This window comes from Anticarsia gemmatalis, chromosome 1, assembly GCF_050436995.1.
Source record: "Anticarsia gemmatalis isolate Benzon Research Colony breed Stoneville strain chromosome 1, ilAntGemm2 primary, whole genome shotgun sequence".
Classification (NCBI taxonomy): domain Eukaryota; kingdom Metazoa; phylum Arthropoda; class Insecta; order Lepidoptera; family Erebidae; genus Anticarsia; species Anticarsia gemmatalis.
In genome coordinates this window covers 13,259,252-13,279,545 of record NC_134745.1, presented here as the reverse complement: position 1 = coordinate 13,279,545, position 20,294 = coordinate 13,259,252, and the positions used below count along the sequence as shown (strand labels likewise).

At 34.2% G+C, this 20,294-nt stretch overlaps 1 protein-coding gene across 1 annotated transcript in view; it reads left to right on the top strand.

The window, feature by feature from the left end:
* The first annotated feature begins 7,371 nt into the window (after positions 1 to 7,371).
* Positions 7,372 to 20,294, top strand: part of LOC142977125 (oxysterol-binding protein-related protein 2) — a 75,848-nt gene continuing 62,925 nt past the window's right edge. The window contains exon 1 of the mRNA XM_076120856.1: positions 7,372 to 7,448. The gene's annotated coding sequence lies outside the window, so the exon portion shown is untranslated. The remainder of the gene's footprint in view (positions 7,449 to 20,294) is intronic.

The window sequence follows — 20,294 nt, the reverse complement described above, 5'->3', positions numbered from 1 at the left end:
AAATATATGTATGTTAACTTTTATTTGTTTTTTTTTTATTATTTTGTTTACGTTACAAAAATGCTGCAAACCTTATTTTAAACTAAAGCCGGGTCTAGACCAGCGTAACGCGTAATGTAATCCACCGTGTTGTACGTGAATTCTTGTGGACGGCTTGCGTTACACGAATTGCTCACAGTGCCGTTCTAAAGAATACAAAGAACAACTGATTCGGCAAACTACATTCTACTTGAATTACAAATATCACAGCGCTATAATTGGTTCGACATCATTTACAAGCATCATCATCTTTCAGCCAATGTGTGCCAAAAAAATCTTTCTCATGGATCACTTTCCACTACTTAAAATCCCGAACAGTTGTTTTTGAGTTTATCGTGTACAGGCAAAGAGTCGCAGCAAGGCATTTGGTTTTACAATGCTACGAAATCCTCATCAACAAGTTTGTGAAATCCTGCATTGAAAAAATGCGCGTGCTAGCGCCTTTTATAACGAATGACATAGTCACGATGAAGATGTCAAACTACCTTCGTTGCGTGTCTGAAGCAGTGAAGTAAATCAAGTGAAGCACTCGAGACTGTCAACTCAATCAAATATTTGTCAGTACTAAAGTAAGTATGAATTAATTTGACGCACTTTTGTGTTTAAAAGTAGATAGTAGAATGACTTTATTACTCCAGTTTATCAACTAAACCAGTGAGAACAACTATCGAAAAACTATCTTGAATCCATCGGAACTATACACGATTCATCAGTAAAATCAAATCAGCTACTCTTTATGAAATGTCAAAAACACATTTTAGTATAGAAATACGACGTAGTGACGTCACTATTGCAGATTTTCGTTGTCTAATAAAATGTTTCAGTCTGTAATAATTACAATCTCAACATTATTTACGAAAAAAGCTACATAGTCTGAGCATTTTAGATGAACCTTTTACGACTACGAGTTTAATAATTTTTCGTTAACCCAGGCAACTACCCGATTATCATTGTTTGCCCCATGCTCTCAATATATGATATATCACATTTCAAATAATTTTTAGACATTATCATACCATGATTATTTTAGGAAATGAAAAACGCAATTTTAGATTTGCGCAATCGTAATCATCAATCATGACTTGCGCAAATGATCCAGTCGCTATCGTAAACCGACACTGTTTACAAATTCAGCTCTTATCCCTCAAGACTAAAATAGTGCATAATATATGAGCCCTAGGCTAGCTTAGTACTCAATCCTGCTGACCTAGCCGTCCCGGGGCAGCCGTGCAAAGATATTGACCTAGAAATGTACAGTCATAAGTATTAATAAGTGTGCACTCACATTTTTGTTAACTGTTGCTCTTCCGTGATGACTGCTAAGGTATTGTAAGATAAATTTTTATTTGTGTAAGCTTACTAAACGCAAGTTCCAACGTACAATGCAGTTTCCATTGAAAAAAAATAGTTCGGAATTAAATAAAAGTTAGGATATTTACGACAAATGATATATATTTCTCAGTTCTTTCTTATTATTTAATTGCTAATTTGGGTTAAAAAGAGATCTAGAGTCCTGAAGTTGCGCCGCCGTACTCTTTGCCTACATCTCTTGGTTTTATTTCCAATTGTTCGCGGTGGCTTGTTGCTATATTCGGGCACATAAAGTTAAGTCGCCATATACATATTTGTGCTTCCGACTGTATTTACCTAAGTCTTAATTTAGGTACTAAGATACTATGTAAATATGGGAAGCTAGGTGCCCGACACGCTCGTGTCGTTTCAAACTAAATTTATGTTTGTTGATGTGATGTTGAAATTGTAAGTGCAATTTTATGAATATTGGTTGTTCCTTCATTCGTGGGAAAGTGGAAGAAATAATTATGTATGTAATGTAGGGATTCTTGCGGATTTTAAAAGGGTGCTATGTAACTTAATAAGTATATAACTTGAAAACGCATGAAATACACTATTTAATTCATGAAAGAAGTGCGTTATTACAATTCAAAATGATAAGATATTATGAAGTTTCAAATTTCCTATTACTGTTATTCTAAAAGCCTAGTAGAGATATATTTTTGATCGAACCCAGTAATTCTTTATTCTGATGGTGTAAAGGCACGTCGCCGTCAGGATAGGTCCAAGAAACGCTGGCGTGGTGACCTAGAATCTAGATTCCTTCGGATAGAATTGGACGTGTAAAACAGACAATATAGACTGGAGAAAAAGAAGGCATTGCGGGACCTTTTCTGTGGTGAACAAGCTAAAACATCTTATTATCTTTACGAATATTTTAAAGAACATATTATATCCTATATAGAATCAATATAGAAATATAATATCAATCAATAAATATCAAAATCAAAATATAATATCAAATATAATCCATACTAATATTATAAATGCGAAAGTAACTCTGTTTGTCTGTCTGTCTGTTACTCAATCACGCCTAAACTACTGAACCAATTTGCATGAAATTTGGTATGGATATATACCTTTCTCGGTTATCAAACCCGAGGAATGACATAGGCTACTTTTTACCCCGGGAAAATGACGCATTCCCATGGCAAAATTCAGGTGGCGGACGAAGTCGCCACCTGAATAAAAGCTAGTATAATAACTAAGTATATAGAGAGACAACTTTAGCTTTTAAAACAATGTCTTTACAAATGTTTTTGTTCTAAGTACGTGGGACGTACATAACTTACATATTTCTGTTATAATTACTCTTGTGTGGGTCGCCACCTACGTATTTGAACAAACTAAGTCAATGACTTTAAAACTCAAGAGCCTAAACTAACAAAGTACTTACGCTAAGTTAATGTAATCTTTCCTGCGACGTGATAATTAGGTTCTAAGAACTAACACACATAAAATGGGCGTAAATTCTGAGCAGAATTTAGCACTAAGCAAATGTGTTGAGTTCAAATCTTAACTCCTCTTTCATTCCGGGAGAAGACCTTTGTTAAGTAGTTGGAACAGTAATTAATTATATTTTTTAATAAAAAACACGTGTATTCAAATATCACTTACTTTGATCAACAGCGGTTTAGCCCTGAAAACGATACAAACAAGCAGACAGACTTTCGCGTTTATAATACTCTAGTATAGATATTTTATATTCAAGATTTTAATTAAATTTCCTTTGTAGAATACTGTACCGTGCTGAAAATACTATAGAACCACAATTCTTCTTTTAGTCTCAAGCTTTTACGAATTGCAACCTTAGTCAGTACGTAGGTATCCACTATTAAGTATAGATAGATAGCTAATTAGACACAGATGTCGTTAAACTACCTATACCTATAGATAGTTAGATACTCATAGTCTGTTTGTTGAATCGTTCAAACCATCCCCACACGAGTTAAGCCGCCGCTGCACATGACAGTCACGAATGTTCAATACAGATTCTAAACGTTTGTACACATAAGATAGAGCGTATGATTGAAGTATTATTTGTATTCATACGAATTTTATAAATGCAACAGTTTATATGGCACTTGTTATCTTTACGGAAAAGCTTCTAAATGGAACTCGTTGATCATTTAGATTAAAAAACCGGATCTTCTTTTAACTGCATGTCAGCAATAGCCAGTCTTTTTAAACTTATAAATTAATTGGACTTTGTTTATCTTCCATAAAAAATACCGGATAAGTTTTACCCCGAGAGGCCTTTCCACGCGGACAAAGTCGCTCGGAGACCCAAGTTTAAAGTAATTATAACTGATTCAAATTAGATGTCTTTCTATGATGAACTGGATCTGGCTATTCGGCTGGTATCTACTATACCATCTACTATATGGTACAACATGATTAAGGAGTAAGATATCACCGTAGTTTGTAAGGAAATTAAATTATAAATCTTACGTTTTTATGAAAACCGAAAACTGACCAAACGCTTCCAATATTAATAACCACGTGTACGTCAAATTTATAGTCACTATTCAGTACATTGCTGCTTTGACGTAACATGTCAATCACTAAGTAAGGTACCTGCGGGTATTAAGGCCTGTCGGGTAATAAGGCCTAAATCACAAAAAACGTACGAAATACAGTAGTTGACGATCAAGATTACTGTCACACAAGCTCAGAGCGTATACAAGTCGCTGCAAAGTGGCGGACGCACTCTAGCACTTCTCCTCCCGCAAATATCGTCGAAATCATTCAGAAGTTCGGTTCAGCAGCACGAATTATAAAAATTGACTCTAGTAAAACGTAAGTTGTTTAGAAAATATCATATTTACAAACCTGTATTGACTGTCCGCTTATTAATTAATGTATGCTTGTCTGTAAATTACCGTTTTAAGAGACTTGTAGTTATAAAAATTATATTATTATTCTTTTCTGTAAATAGGTGGTTGGCGGATATTAAGGCCTATAAAATTTTACAATAGGCCTTATTATACTCCTATTTTTTTAACTGCTATATAAGTAGGAGCGTGTTTTTAAAATGTTTTTTAGTGGTAGTATATACGTAGTTTATATTTTCAATTTATATATTATTGTTTTTAGTGCTTACAGTCACGATGCCTCCCAAACGAGCATTGTGGTCAGAAGGCGATCTGACAAAAATAAATCACAAAAAAAAAAAGATCGGTACTGTCATGCTTGCAAATAAGATAGAATGGATGATGCTATGAGGCAATGTTCGCGATGCTCTAAGTGGTACCACGAAGAATGTGTCGGTTTGACTGCAGAATATACTGATGATTTTCAATGTCCTGATGGATGCGAATAAGGACATTTTTTTAATTTATTAAGACTACTATGCTTTCTATTGCCTTATGTTATGATTATTGATGTCAAGAATACTAATTTACTTAGTTTAAGTTGAAATTGAATTGAATAGTTTATAGTATAGGCCTTTTTACCCTACCCTATTATAATAAGGCCTAAAGACAGCGTTTTTTTAAAAGTGATATAATGTTTTAGTTTTAAGCTTTAGAAGCTATTTTTTGTTTAAACTCGGTAGTAATATAAGTACATGACTGATTATTATAAAAACTGGTTGATTATATTGGATATTCTTCATTTTATTACAAATCTCCCTTAGCTAGGCCTTAATACCCGCGGGTACCTTATAATCTAAGGGAGAAAACAATGTACAGCATAGTGGCTTTCAAATAGTTGTCAACTGAGACACGTGATAGCTCCCCAGGTATAACTAAATACTTTAATCTTTTGAATGTTGATAAACAGCTTCAAAGATTCGACTAAACATTATGATACAATATATTATATGAACAATTAAATGCTCTAATATGTAGTCCCACTAACTGTTTTCAAACGAACATTCACGAGTGACGATAATCCTTCAGTCGTCGTGAGTTCAAAGGGATTGGGGGGATGAAATACCGCGACTGTTTAACTTTGTGTGATGAAATTGCATAATATATCAATAGAGAAATCATAAGTTTTGTTAAAAGACACAGTTATTGTTTCTTTAGTTTTTTCATTGTTTAACATTTTATAGTTAAGGCTAATAGAATTAATACATACGTACCTAGTTGCTATTTTTCTGCAAGCAAAACAATAAGTGTAGGTTTTTTGTATGAAACCGTGTCCTGGGTCTTAAACACATGTATTTTTCTTAGATTGTATAATCTTTACTTTCCTTTAACTGTTTTTAACTATCTAAAATGTAAATCTTTTCTACATTACTTCATGGGCACAAAATAAGATCCCAACCTCCAAAAACCCAGTTTAAACGCAAATTTTAAAGCCACAGTACCTACTCTGTTAAACACTCCAGCAACATCAAAAATTAACCCTAAAATTCCGTAAACAAGAAACCTTGAAACGTCTTTCCAATCCATCAGTTAATAGATGTACATTAGTACTGCAGACTGCACGGCGCCAACAGTTCGTGTAATATTTCTCCTGAACAATAAAACATCGAAACTTAGCGCGCTTTGTGACGTACGACTTTCTACCTTAGGTCATCTTTTTAGTAAAAATACCTGTGTGTTATACTTAATTAATTTTGAATTTAGGATATCTTCACGTATCCATGCTTTTAATTTCTTTCAACCTTTGTAAAATCGTTTTGACGGCATTTTATATTGCTGATCTTCCAAAAAAATGATCCCCCCCCCCCTTTGGGTAGGAATAACAGAGTAGATACAAATAGGTAATATTTCACATTTTTTCTCACATTACTTACATTTTATTTCAAAGAAATAGCAAACAATTTATTATTCAATAGTCCTTGTCCCTTTCAGTCTAGATTCATTGAAATATGTTTTTTCAGTACCCTATTGGCGTTATTGATATTCAATATCTTAGGTGAAACAGGTAACAGGTACCTACATAGCAAATGGAACCTATAAATATTGGAAAATAATTTCGGCATTTTTATAGAATTGCTAACGAAAGGAGAGGTTTTTTTTCGGTTCGCCAACCGGGTAGTTTAATACGCGTGTAATACTTGAATAAGAATTGCTCTTGCAGGAAGCTTTAACAAACATACAACGGACACAAAGTACAACCTGACCCGAAACAACTATTTGTGGATAGCACAATGGAAGTGGCGTGGCGACTTTTACCACTGCGCCACGGAGGCTGTCAGAGGTTTCCCCATAGTCAAGAATTCAAGATATTACGTTTGCTCTATTCATGCATTCACTCCATCCTACCCTATCTTTTTCCTATCCCTATGCTCCGTTCACAGTTGATAAGTTTTTTGTTCCATATACCTACATATTAGAAGGTCACCGTGTGACTTTTTCTCGGAACGTAACGCTAGATATTTCCAAGAATTTCCTCAGAGAAAACAGAAATAGTTCGGGCAAACCGTTTTAAAAGCCGCACGCATAAAGCTGTGGGGACAAAACAGTAACTATCCGGTTAATTCTGAGAACAACTTAACCTGAAATGTTCCTAAACAAATTTGAATTATGATGATGGAGATTATGACCTCTCTGGAGAATACCTTTAGTGGTTATGTGTTTTGAGTAAACAGCATCTTTGTTGAGTGATAATCCTTTCTTATAAAATAAGTGCGAAAGTTTGTCTTATTAGCTGTTTGTGATGGTATCGCTATTAATTTGATGAAATTAAGAATGCAGGTAGTTATCTTTCACTTAACTACTGTTGAATAACCTTAACCTTCTGTAGTCCTACGGCTTAACACGGGCCGGGCCTTCTTTCAGGACGGGGGAAGGATTAAGCCTGGAATTCACCATGTTGACCTAGAACTAGGGAGTGCTATTGTTGGGGACTAGAACGAATGTTTTTTATAAAAACGTTCACCGGTAAGCAAACATTTGAACCGCAACAGTGTGTCGATGTGGTCCCAGTTTGTGCGCCAATAGTAGTTTTGCGGCGGCGCGGGCGGTGTGCGGGGGGCGGGGGGACGCCACCCAGTCTCCTGGCCGGAGGAAAATGCCAGTTGCGCCGCAGCGGTAGCCGCGCGCACACGTCTGTCGCGCCCGCGTTCAGTGCTCCCCATATGACCTAGACGCCAGTTGATCGTGAGTGGCCTACGGTTACATAATTATATATTAATTGTTACGTATACATATGTTTATGTTATGAATGTACGGTCAGATAAAGATGCGTCAGTCGCATCTGACTGCAATTACTCTGTATCGGGAATTTTTGGTCAACGGATTTTTTGTTTAAATTTGAGACAATTAAAAAAGGTTGTCTTGAATAGGTATACTTCTAAGGAACTTTATTATTTTAAATAACTTTCAATTTGGAATTAATTAAAACTTAACTATTTTTGCATTCTTTTGACACGTTTTCCTTAAGCACAGAATTTTGATTTCTGTAAAATTATAATCATCATCATCTGTAAAATTAGTTTCAGCAAAAGGCTATTTCTGAAAAATAATAAGAACTTTGTGTTAGCAAATTACCAAAAATATCTTAAACTTTTAATTCAATACCATTTTTAAGTTGCCTCAACACGACTTACGAATATATTAATGGAAGAAATTCTGACATGAATTTATAATAAGAAGCCAGAATTTCTGCACATCTTTATTTTACTTACTTATTTTCGCTTTGAGAGGTCCTCAGCCGGACTCGGTTAGCGTGGTTACCTTAGCTTAGACCTTTACATTCTAGGACTCCCCAGTTGGTCCGAGTGGTGGACAAATACCCGGTTTCTGAAATGCATTTAGCGGTAGTTTATCTATTCAATAGCGTTATTTAATGAGTTTAAATGCTATTGAATAGATAAACTACCGCTAAATGTACTTCAGAAACCGGGGGTTAGATCTTTACTATCATAATTCTCCTGAGCCTCTTGCTCGGTCCTAGGACAGTAATAGTATAATATTGAATCATTCTTATTATTCTCTTTTGACAGAGATGGGTAGGGTTAACGAAATAATTGTATTACGTAGACTTCGCTTACGTTCGTCTTGTCGTACCTATTTGAGCACGGTAGCTTCGTGTTTCTGGGGGCATATTAAAATGTCACTGTTATAGGCAATGAAGATAAATGCCTATTAAGTATTGACAAACGATATGTTTTGAATTATGAAAGAATTTGTTACGTTAAAATTAACACCAGAAAAAATGGATTTAGGAGTAGATACCTTTCCTCAAAGCTTTAAAATTTTATTTTGACTCATTCAATAGTTTTACAGTTTTGAACATTGTAAAACTTTATACAATTTTTTACACTTTATAACAAGCTTACCATGTTCCATTAGCCGCGGTCACGGAATGACCTTTAAATCATAAGGTTAAAATGTTATGCATGCATTTACGTATAATTCATATTTTGTACACAAAACAGTTCTATAAAAAACAGAAAATTCTGGCTTATTATTTAACGTCTGAATGGATACTATCTAACTTGCATGATACGACAGTTAACTCAATCCCGCATTATTAAGAATTCTTGACGTTTCGGCAGATTAATAAAATGAAAACTTTAATTTTCATGTCATCTATAAATTTATATTTATATTATTTTCATTTACCACGATACAGGCAACGCCTAGTGTGGCTATCATTGTTTTCAAAAACTTTGTAAACTTGGACAGAAATAAATATTTTTATCTTTTTTTTTTATCTTATCTTCATTACCACATCCAACCCGATTTAAGGATCAATACATTTCAAATCTAGTTAGAAATAATACCTCGCTTACGAAAATGCGTATCAGAATATTCAAATATCCTAAAATCTCCATTACGTTTGAGTCGTTTCGTTAAAATTGAAACAATACATCATCGGGAGCACTTTAAACCCTCCAGTCTGGATCGATATTCGATTGCGAACGAAATTTATGACCTCTCTGTTATGTTGTATTACGTGTCGTAGAATCTTTGATTGCGAAGGTTAATGCATCTTCTATACAAATATGATACATGCAAAAGAAAATCAGTCTATCTATAATTCTCGCGTCACAGTTTTCGTTACTGTAGCTCGACTCTCTGCTACTATCGACTAGCGACAACCGACTGTCATCGAGAAATTTTGTATGAAAATCTGATCAGCCCCTCTGATGGGCGTCGTAGAAAACATTTTGGCAGTGTCTAAATGTCAAAATCTCGATAGCCAGCTCATTGTCGGTAGTCGATGGTGGCAGAGAATCGAGGTACTGTACTCCGAAACGGCTTGACCGATTCTCATGAAACTTTGTGAGCATATTGAGTAGGTCTGAGAATCGGTCAACATCTATTTTTCATGTCCCTAAGTAACACTTTTATTTTTAATTTTTATGGCAAAACAACGTTTGCCTGGTCAGCTAGTTGTTATTTTCAATAAAATAAGTTTAGTGTAATCAGAGCCTTGTGCGTTAGCAAATCTATACTAATATAATAAAGCTGAAGAGTTTGTTTGTTTGTTTGTTTGTTTGAACGCGCTAATCTCAGGAACTACTGGTCCGATTTGAAAAATTCTTTCAGTGTTAGATAGCCCACTTATCGAGGAAGGCTATAGGCTATATAACATCACGCTACGGTCATTAGGAGCGGAGTAGCAACGAAAAATGTTACAAAAACGGGGAAAATTTTGACCCATTCTCTTAGGTGACGCAAGCGAAGTTGCGCGGGTCAGCTAGTCTACTAATATAATAAGTGTTAAAATAGTAAAGATTTAAGGATTTTTCTTATATTCTTTAACACAAAACTTACTGGGTGGAATTTGATGAAATTTCATACATAATCTAGTTTATAATCTCGGTTAAAGACATAGAAATGGTCTCACTACTAATACTTTCAACTTAGACAAAGTCGCGGTTAGAAGTAAGTTTTAATAAATTATTAATTCCACCATTATTTTCTTAGTAACAACGTCATCTAGCCTCCATTTATAAATGTCCACGTTTTTTCCAACTATAACTTATTAGAAGCTTACCCAAGGCATATAATAGCAGTGAAAAGCACTTAGGTAATGAATCTGAGTTCGTCCTTAGAGACTCATTCGTTTGTCTTCGTTCTTGGAGGTTAAATTAATCACAACTAGTGTTATTATCTGACGTCTCCTGTAATGATAATGTAGAATATGAATGCCTATTTTTGATCTTTTGTAGTAATTAACTATTAATGACATTGGAATAATGCATTTTGATCTAGTTTTGTACGATAAAAATCGCCAAACAGTCAACTGTTATAAAAATAGCATCGGAACTAGCAAAGTGGAACTTTTCAAAGCGGTTTTTAGAGTTGGGATTTTTTCCTAGAAGTGTTTTTCTGCCTGGAAAGAGACTACTACTAGTCTAAACTAGAAAAAACCTTATGGATAAAAATAACCACACCTATTGGTCTTAAAGTAAAACCTACTTGAGATTTTACTATCAGGATAAGTCAATCATGCTTTGACATCGTCCTTCAAATGTCTTTTTGTATCTTTGACAACTGACAAAGGACACTTCCCGCTACAACCTATACTACCTTAATTTAGGACGAAGAATTACAATCGGGAATCAATACTAGCATAGATTTTGCCTGGGCTTGTTTGACGTTTTTGTCACAGTGGATCATGATCGGCTAATCAGTTTGCGACAAACTTTTCAAAACTTATTATCGCGAAAATTCCTTTGTACTATCAGATAATGAAAATCGTGTGACGAAAGTCTAAAAATAAAAAGTCTCACTTTAAAACACAATTTTCTATTAAATTCATATCTATCGCGGCAATAAAGCACATGATTAGTTTTAGATAGTCATAACAGCTCGCTATCTCGATCGAGTGGGGACTGGGGGGATAATAGGTAACATTATCTGTCTCCCTCCCTCCTTCCTCGTAAATAAGGATGGGAAATAGGAAGCTTATTACGTTATGATGGTATTGTGCACTTTCTTATGAGTAGTTGATAAGGTTTTGTTATTAGCTCGTGTGTCGTGTGCATATGTATAGGGCCCAAGATTAGATAAGTTAAAGAAATTCAATTTATAAAATGATTTTTTAGTTTCTATTCTGTAAATAACTTGGATTTTGGGCAGGTGCGTCATTATTACTTACTATTTGTAAAAAACTGAAAATAATAAGTTCTTGAATAAGTTAAAATTCAATTTCTTTACTCTACTTTTTTTTACTTCTACTTTATTTAAAAATTCTTCTTAATGGCTCTGTGGTTTTATACCTGTCTTACCAAATAGCAGCTCAATTAGTTCAGTACTTTAGCCCTACAGTATCGGTTTAAGTTCCCTTTGCTAGTACAATAGTAAGTATGAATTTCAACAAGGCTCAGACAGATTGTGCAGGTTGAAATTAGCATGAATGCCAAGCAACTTAGCGCCAAGATTATTATTCAAAGACTGCTATTATCTATCTAACTCTCAAATATAATCGTACAATTTAGTAGAGATTCTTATGAGCAAGGCTGGTGGAGTTATACAAAATTTAGAATTTAGATCAATAGAGACCCGCAGTCGTGTGTTATTCTGAACATACAGATAATTTATTAATCCTTCTGTCTGCAACTTCGGCCAAGTGAGTAAAAAGTATCCTATGTGTTAATCTAGCTCATAAGCTAATGTGTACCAAATTTTAATAAAAATTAGTCTTGAATTTTTGCGTAAACGAGTAACAATTCTCACAAACTTTCGCATCTATAATATTAGTAAAATACAACAATCTAGATAAATCGTGCATGCCTAGGTTTTCGCTAACATTCGGGCTATAGTAAAAACAATCTTAATTCTCTTTGAAATAAAACATTCCCTTTAAGAACAGATTTCTAAATAATAATACTTCACAAAAGTTATTTGAATATCCAGGATAGTTATAGCCTTTTAACCGAAATATTTCGTCGCGTACTAGAAATTTTGTGCCGTGAATTTCAAAAGCTTTCAATAGTTATTTATCGGCTTAAGTCGATCGACTAACACCGCAGTCGGTTGAGGCTTCAAAGCCAATTTTAACCCTCGTCCACTATTATACAATTTGAGCGCTTTCATTGCAAATACTGCCTTTTGGCTTCGAAATATTCGTGTTCCTTTGAGCTCTTATTGATATTTTATGAATAAGTTTTTTGGTCGCATCGATTTACCGGCTTACGTATAAAAAAAATCTAATGAATACTCTGTGATACTACTTATTTAGTACAAACTGACCCGCGCAACTTCGCTTGCGTCACAAAAGAGAATCATAATTTTCCCCGTTTTTGTAACTTTTTCACTGGTACTCTGCTCCCATTAGTCGTATCGTGATGATATATAACCTATAATAATAGCCTTCCTCGATAAATGGGCTATCTGACACTGAAAGAATTTTTCAAATCGGACCAGTAGTTCTCAAGATTAGCGCGTTCAAACAAACAAACAAACAAACAATCAAACAAACAAACGCTTCAGCTTTATAATATTAGTATAGATTTATGTGCGGATATGTTTAGCTTGTTTTATTACTTGTATATACCGATCGGTTTCAAGGTAAGTGCGTGTTGAGTTAATTATGAAGAAAGTTGAGTCACGTATGCCAACGTGCCTGTATTTCTTCTGTCCTCGCGAAGATTTTGAGTATGTGTTAAATTAGACTTTTCTAATAACTCAACGGGTACGGCGAAGAGGACTATCACGTAGATTTTAAACTGATACTTATTCATTAATTTCAAGATTTCTCTGCTTTTTTTCTGCCTGAAAGTCGACATCGTCTTTATCTGAAACTAAGTAACTTTGGCAAAAACTAATTTTATTAATAAAAACGTGAATTAAATAAATACCTAAAAGATACAGTATAAACTATATAAAACTAAAATACATAATATTATACTCGTATAGTAAAAGTTCCACACAACGCTGTTTGACTGTTTACATTTTATGTGCACCGCATGTGAATATTCTAATTTATTCGTATTTATTCCAAAAACTTTGTGAGCGATACGTTTTTACTGTAGTTTATTCTAAAATGCTTTGATAAATAACCACTGTTTGTTTTACGAAATCAACTGGTTTGTTTAGATTACAACTTTGGGAATAAAATGGAAGCCGATAAAGTTTTAATGTTAGTCATTTGTTGAATTATACATTTTATTTACTTTTATTTGATGTTTGTAGATAGTTACTAGTGATTGTTTTTATTTCAATAGAGGCTTTCATATACTTATTTAGTAATCGTGTATTTGATCGAGCCTTGTATCTTTCTAAAGTTCGCGATTCCTGAAGTACCTATACCAATATTTAGAACTAAATGCATCAGCACTTTGTTTATTCCGTCATCACACAGAATCAATAATTATAATTAAGATAAATCGTCCATGCCAAAGCTTCGTATTAAGTTGTCGGGCTTTAATTTGGTAGTTTCCGAAGACTACAAAGACGATTCTAATTAATTTTACTGTCGAAATAAAAAAAATATACATATAAATCAGAATAATTTTATTTCAGTTTCTGTGTCGTTTTCTTGAAAGAATAGTCCAAGACTAAAGTAAAGTATTTCATAAAATATACATACATACATAAGTATTATTAAAAAGCACATTCATATTTATTTCCGAAACGTGGCCAATCTATACGTATCTTTTTTTCTTACAAGTAAAAATATATTTACAAATTTTAGTATACACAAGTATATGTCGCTATATCAGCAGTTCTTTTATACTCCATGTGGACAGTTTTTAGTGCAAATTCATGTTGAAGGACGTAGCTTATTCTACAGGGATCGTAAAACCGTCCTTTTGCTTCCAACAAACTTTATATACGGCGGCCATGTTTGATCACGTGTACACGTCAAAATGTAGCGAAACTCAGCGGACTGTAGCTCAAAGGAGATTTGTGATGCTCAAACGAAAAAGAGAGTGCACTTTAATGAAGTTTAAAAGTCGTTATATGCAGTGAAAATACTTGAATAAAGTATTCTACCCTTTAATTTTCAATCGCGTTTAAGACCCGTTATTTTATAATTTTATGTGAATATGTTAAGTTAAGATAAAGCGTGTCGAATGTTTTGTGTACATAAATATATGCATTTGGTATCTTTATTCATTGGTTGGAACCAGTCTTTTCTCAGGATATTATCCATCAGCCTGCTCAATTTTGTCTGAGTGGGTACAACTGCTGTTACAATGTAAAACATACAACATACAAACAACTTGGAAAATATCTCACAAGTACAATATTATAACCGTCTGGTAGTTTATGAAATGAGGTATTATTAGTAAGATCTTTTTTCTTACAAAAATGTTTTAGCGTTACCCCTATTTTGCTACAAATGCGTTATGATACAAAATTATTTCTTAAATTCAGTGCGTTACACAACATTCTGACCGATTAAAATAACAATCGTGTATCAATTTCAAATTCTTTACAAAAAAGGTTAATGAAATGAAACATATGTATTTTGCTTTGTTCAAATAAAGTGTTAGTTTGTTCGTACTTGTTGTACGACACAAATTCGTGTCCAAACTGTAGTGAAACTTGTGTCGCCAAAGGGTTTAAACCTGACTGGAATTTGTTGGTGTTTCACCTTTATTTTGACTCGTGTAAGCGAAACACGTGTCTATATTATTTGGGACTGAATATTGTAAATTGGTATGCCTTTGGGAGCCCAACTTCTGAACTAGGTACTTTATTATATTGTTTTGTTAGACATGTTTCATTTTGAGGCGTGTCTCGGCTTTGTATCTTTGATAATTTCGATTATATGACTCCTTATATCATCGGATTATTATCGTCAATATTAAAAAGAAAACTAAAATATTACTTTCTTCTATCTTTTTAAAACATCCTATAGCTTTCTTTAAAAAATAAATCAAAACCTCTGTTAAAAAAGAACCATTTATCCGAAGTATACGTTTCGCAATAACTTAATCAAATTGGGATACACGAAATTGGTTAATAAAGGCGTTGATTGTCCAAAAATGTAGTCTTCGTGTTATTCTGATGTCTAAGCTACATTACTACATATTTAGTGGTACAAAAATCTGTTCAGCTGCTTCTGCGTGAAAGATATAATAATAAATATATCTTTATTCAAGTAACCAAGACTCAAATGGGGTTAGAGCGGACTAAAGATTATGCTAGTAAATACTAGATATCAAACCTTGTCACAATTTTTCACATTCATAATATTAAAAGGAGTAGGACATGTACATATACTGTCATATACATCACCGTTATTAAACCAGACACAATAAATATAGCAAGAAGGAAACGTACCATCCGCCGTAGCATTATTCCCCACAAATATCATTCTGAAACAATGGCTGCCATTGTACGGACATTTTAAAATGGCGAAACGTTTTATACGAGCCGAGGGGAGGATGTAATATCTATGTACAGAATGTGATCGTTTTGTGTCTGTCTGATGGGATTCTGAGATAAAAGATTTGTGTTTTAGAAATTTAATGTTCATTTTAGAGACTCCATTTTCCGTGCCTTAAAAGTCGACATAAAATTGGTCTTGGTTTGTATCTAGGCGCGTTTAGATGAGGATTTGCTGTTCTATAATATCTTTTTGATACGTAATAGTGTGATTTTATGTACACTCGTACATTTTCGCCTTACTTCAAGATGGGGGTAAGCAAAGACCAAAGGACATTACTATCTATGATTTCTACAAACTTATTTTGCTTCATTGACATTCACCCATCTTGTTATACAAGACCACAAGATTAGCTGATTCGTTGGCCTAGTGGTTACCGGCAGTCCTCAGTCCTTAATGAATAGTTAAATACACAATTTTTTTCGCGTATGAAATGTTTAAATTATATTTTTCCACTTTATGTAATCCACTTTAACAAGTATGTTATCCGAAAATATGTGATATTATGATAGTTTAAACTTGTTTAAACATATTTATTTAGTTTGCAATACGTATTTGCGCTACACATTTGTGTTTCGTGGAAATTCAAAGCTCAAATGTGTTACGTAAATATTTTAGCCAATATACGAGTTTATGTTTATTTAGCCATGAATATTTGACCATCACTATTGGATACGTGAAATAGATAGACTACGTATTTTGTGAAAAAATAAATCATGATTATTGGCACTAAAAATCAATTAGAATACTAACCATTATTTTTCATTATTTTACGTAAAAAGAATGTTTGTGGGTACTATCTGGCTGGCTAGAATATAATTATCTTGAAGAATGGAATAGGTTACTTTTACAGACGGAAACACGAGAATACTCTTGTCAATTTTATTTTCAGTAATTCGAAATTTACATGGATCAAATCATCTGAAGTCTACTAAATAGATTTTATAAAATTACCTACACATGGTACACATAACACAGATAATTTACAGCTTCGATTAAAACATAATATATTATTATGAAGTATTATTCTAAAAAGTCACAGGCAGAAGCTATCATAAATATCAGTCAGCCAACAAGCCGACATAAACTTAACAATTCAGCGTTCTCAAGTATTTACCTAAAACCTGTATTATAAGGTTTCAACAGCGTACCTTTAATTTAATATCTCGAGAAATTGCCCCATAAATCGTCCCACGTCGGCTTGTTTCATGAACGTTGTGAGTCATGCTCGGATAGGGCTGCCAACAGACTTCCTGTCTAAGACTAATGTGGGCTTAACAGACTCTGGTCATTGGATCATTGAAGAAGAATTGATAAAGAATTTCTGGAATCTATTTTAAGTGGATCGAACCGATCGTGGTCATTCTAGCGACGGGGCAGTGCGATCCTACTGCAGTCCATAAATTAAATAGTAGTAACTTCTGGTTCCTGTCATTATGTATAATTAACCCGACAAATAAACTGCTAAACCGACACGACGGGTGAGAGGTCTAACGCAAGATCGACGGCTTAATAAGGCTGGGAGGTCTACGACCTCAACTTCCAAACTCCGGGCAATTTCTGCGAAATTTTTAACAGGAAATTAAAATTACTTTTAAGGCGCTTCTAAACGGGCCATATTTTCCTGCAATATGTGGCTGCACTATTGGCTACTTATTGCTCGGCCATCACAAAAATATTTTATTGCAACGATGGCCGAGCAATCTATGGCCGAGCCATGTGTTGCAATATGTCTGTCAATAGTATGGAGCATGATGCAGACTCCTAAACGGGCCACACAAACCGGCAATAATGGCTGACGAAATCACACTCGTCGCAGCAGCCTATATCGTTTTACGAGAAAAATCAAAAAGGAAAAAGCAGAGACAGTGGATTCGACCTTACGCCAATAGGCGTAAAACATTAGACAATTTATGTCAAGAATTAATGCTTGATAAAAAATTGAATAATAAATGATAAAATAAATATAAATCGCGTAGAAAAGGATGCACTATATCATAACAAGAGTGAGCGACTGAAACAACAATAAAACTGGCCGGGCAACATTGCAGTAAAATCGGTAGCTCAGCGATCGTCCGGCAACCTATCAAAACAATATCGGCCATTCGCTGCAATATCAAAAATGTGTGGCTATGTGTCTGAGACATTGCTGCAATATTGCGTAGTATGGCTGGAGTTGCTCGCAATATGTCCGGCCACTATGTTGCAGCCACATATTGCAGGAAAATATGGCCCGTTTAGAAGCGCCTTTAGGTCTGAACCGGGATTCGAATCCGAAACCTCATGCGCGCAGTGGCATACACTACCGATCACGCCACAGATGCAGTCATCATTCTGAATAGGACGACACAATACTTAACATTCTTGAAAAATCCCGGACTTGATTGCCTTCGTGGTGGAGTGGTTTAGGTTGCCACGCCAATACAATTGCGTCGGAAGGCCGTGGGTTTGATTCCCACACGGAGCAATTATTTGTGCGGTTTGTTATGTTTCGCGTCTGGTCGTGCAATTTGTCCGTAGTTTGTATGTTTGTAAAAGTCCCCGCGACAAAAAAGCAATTCTTAATGCGGGAGTTGTCTTTTTTACATTTTTTACAATTTCCCAGCTGATTTGGCAGCCCTATGCTCAAAGCACTTGACTCGAGTAGAAATACCTGAGTTTACCTTTCTTTATATTACATGAAATTAATGTTATATTAAATGTATTTTATATGAAGAAACGTGGGCAGAAACGTGAATCTTTAATTGTGTTAACATTAACGTTTAATCCCTAGGTATTAAATATTACGGCCGATTCTTTAATTAAATAACTTTAATCCAAAAGAAATTTGAGTTAAAATTTTGGTACTTTTATATTATTCTTTGAAATAAGTTATTACTATAAATAATTAAACAGCTTTTTTCGCTTTTATTACTAAATTACTGAACTGACTTTCGACAAATTATAACCTATAAAATAGTTCGTATAACTGAAAATCTGATACCCCTAGGATTACTTTCCAGTTCCAATTAAATAGGCTTACAATATAAATTCAGTTTTGAAAATAATTTTCCTACAATATATAATACTAGGTTTTGCTCGCGACTTCGACCGTGTGAAGAGATTTATAAACTATCAGTGTATCAAATCCTTTCAGTAGTTTTTTATTAGGTGTGAATGAGTAACAATTACGAGTAATATAATATATGTATGTAGATACGTAAAGTTTTTAACTATCACAGTTTGTACACTTAATACCAACTCGATAAAGAATTTTATACTCGATTTAAACATGTATATGTTACTGTAAAAGCCCGACCTGTGGTAAATCCTAAGATTTTCCGGTAAAACCTAAGATTTACCAACTCTCAATGGTAAAAGCCCGAACAAGCAAGAGTTTAAAAACTGTTACGATATATAAAAAAATCCTCCTTCATAACTATGTTTATAACTATTTCACGGTATAATTATATACTGTGACATAGTTATAAAGAAGGAGTTTTGGGCAAAGCGACATGGGTAGGTTAGGTTAGAAGTTAGAAGTTTAGCCTTAGTTTTTAAACTCTGCCAATAAAAGCAAAAGCCATAGTTTTTAAACTCTGGCTTATTCGGACTTTTACCATTGAGAGTTGGTAAATCTTAGGTTTTACCGGAAAATCTTAGGATTTACCATCGTTCGGGCTTTTACAGTAACATATACATCCATCCTCACAAACTCTAACATTTATAATACCTATATATGTAGGATTAAACTGTTTTCAATACTAATTACTAAACCGTATTTTGCTGAAATTCAGCCAACCAAATTCATTCCATTTAATTGGATATCGGAAATCCGTTGAATTATTTTACGAATTCCAATTATACAAGCTTAACTTTATGAACAAACAGCAACATATTTGGTCATCATTACACAATAATCTAACTCTCGACTACAGTCAACCTGGGTAACTTTGAATCATTTGGGTAACATTGACAGTGGGAATTTGGACTAGTTTCAATTATTTTTTCATATGAAACCAACACAATTGATAAAGGTTTATTTTAGTTTTGCAAACTTTTATGAATTGTGTTGATTGACCTTACCAACAACCGGCAAATTGACCTTACCGACAACCGGTTAACTATTGATAACTTTTAATGATAAGCTGATTAGCTTGAATACCTCTGTGGCGCGGGCGGCAGTGTATCCGAATGCTAAACACGAGGTCCCGGGTTCGATTTCCAGATCGGACAAAGTGCTATTGGTCTCGTCTAATTTATTTTAGATTATTTACAATAGTAGTCCGGAGTTTGGTAACGGTATATGGCAATAGGCTCGCCCCCTATTACATGGGACAAACATTGATAATGGCGAAACACGGGTGTATTTCATATACCTCTGCTGACACCTTCGGATATATCAGGCGTGATGTTATATATTTTAAATTTTAAACTGACGATACACGATAGTACCGACTGTAGAGAATGTCACTGTACATAAACTAGCATTCTAAAAATCAATACGTTTATTAAACTACGGCAGCAAATACAGCCTTTGACGAACATTTTCAAAGCGAATTTCAAGCAATATTGCTCTGAAATTTGAAACGTTTTGAATCATTTCCAAAATTCAATTCGAAAGCGATATGAAATTGATGGATTCGTTCAATATAACGTTTCTGGCTTCG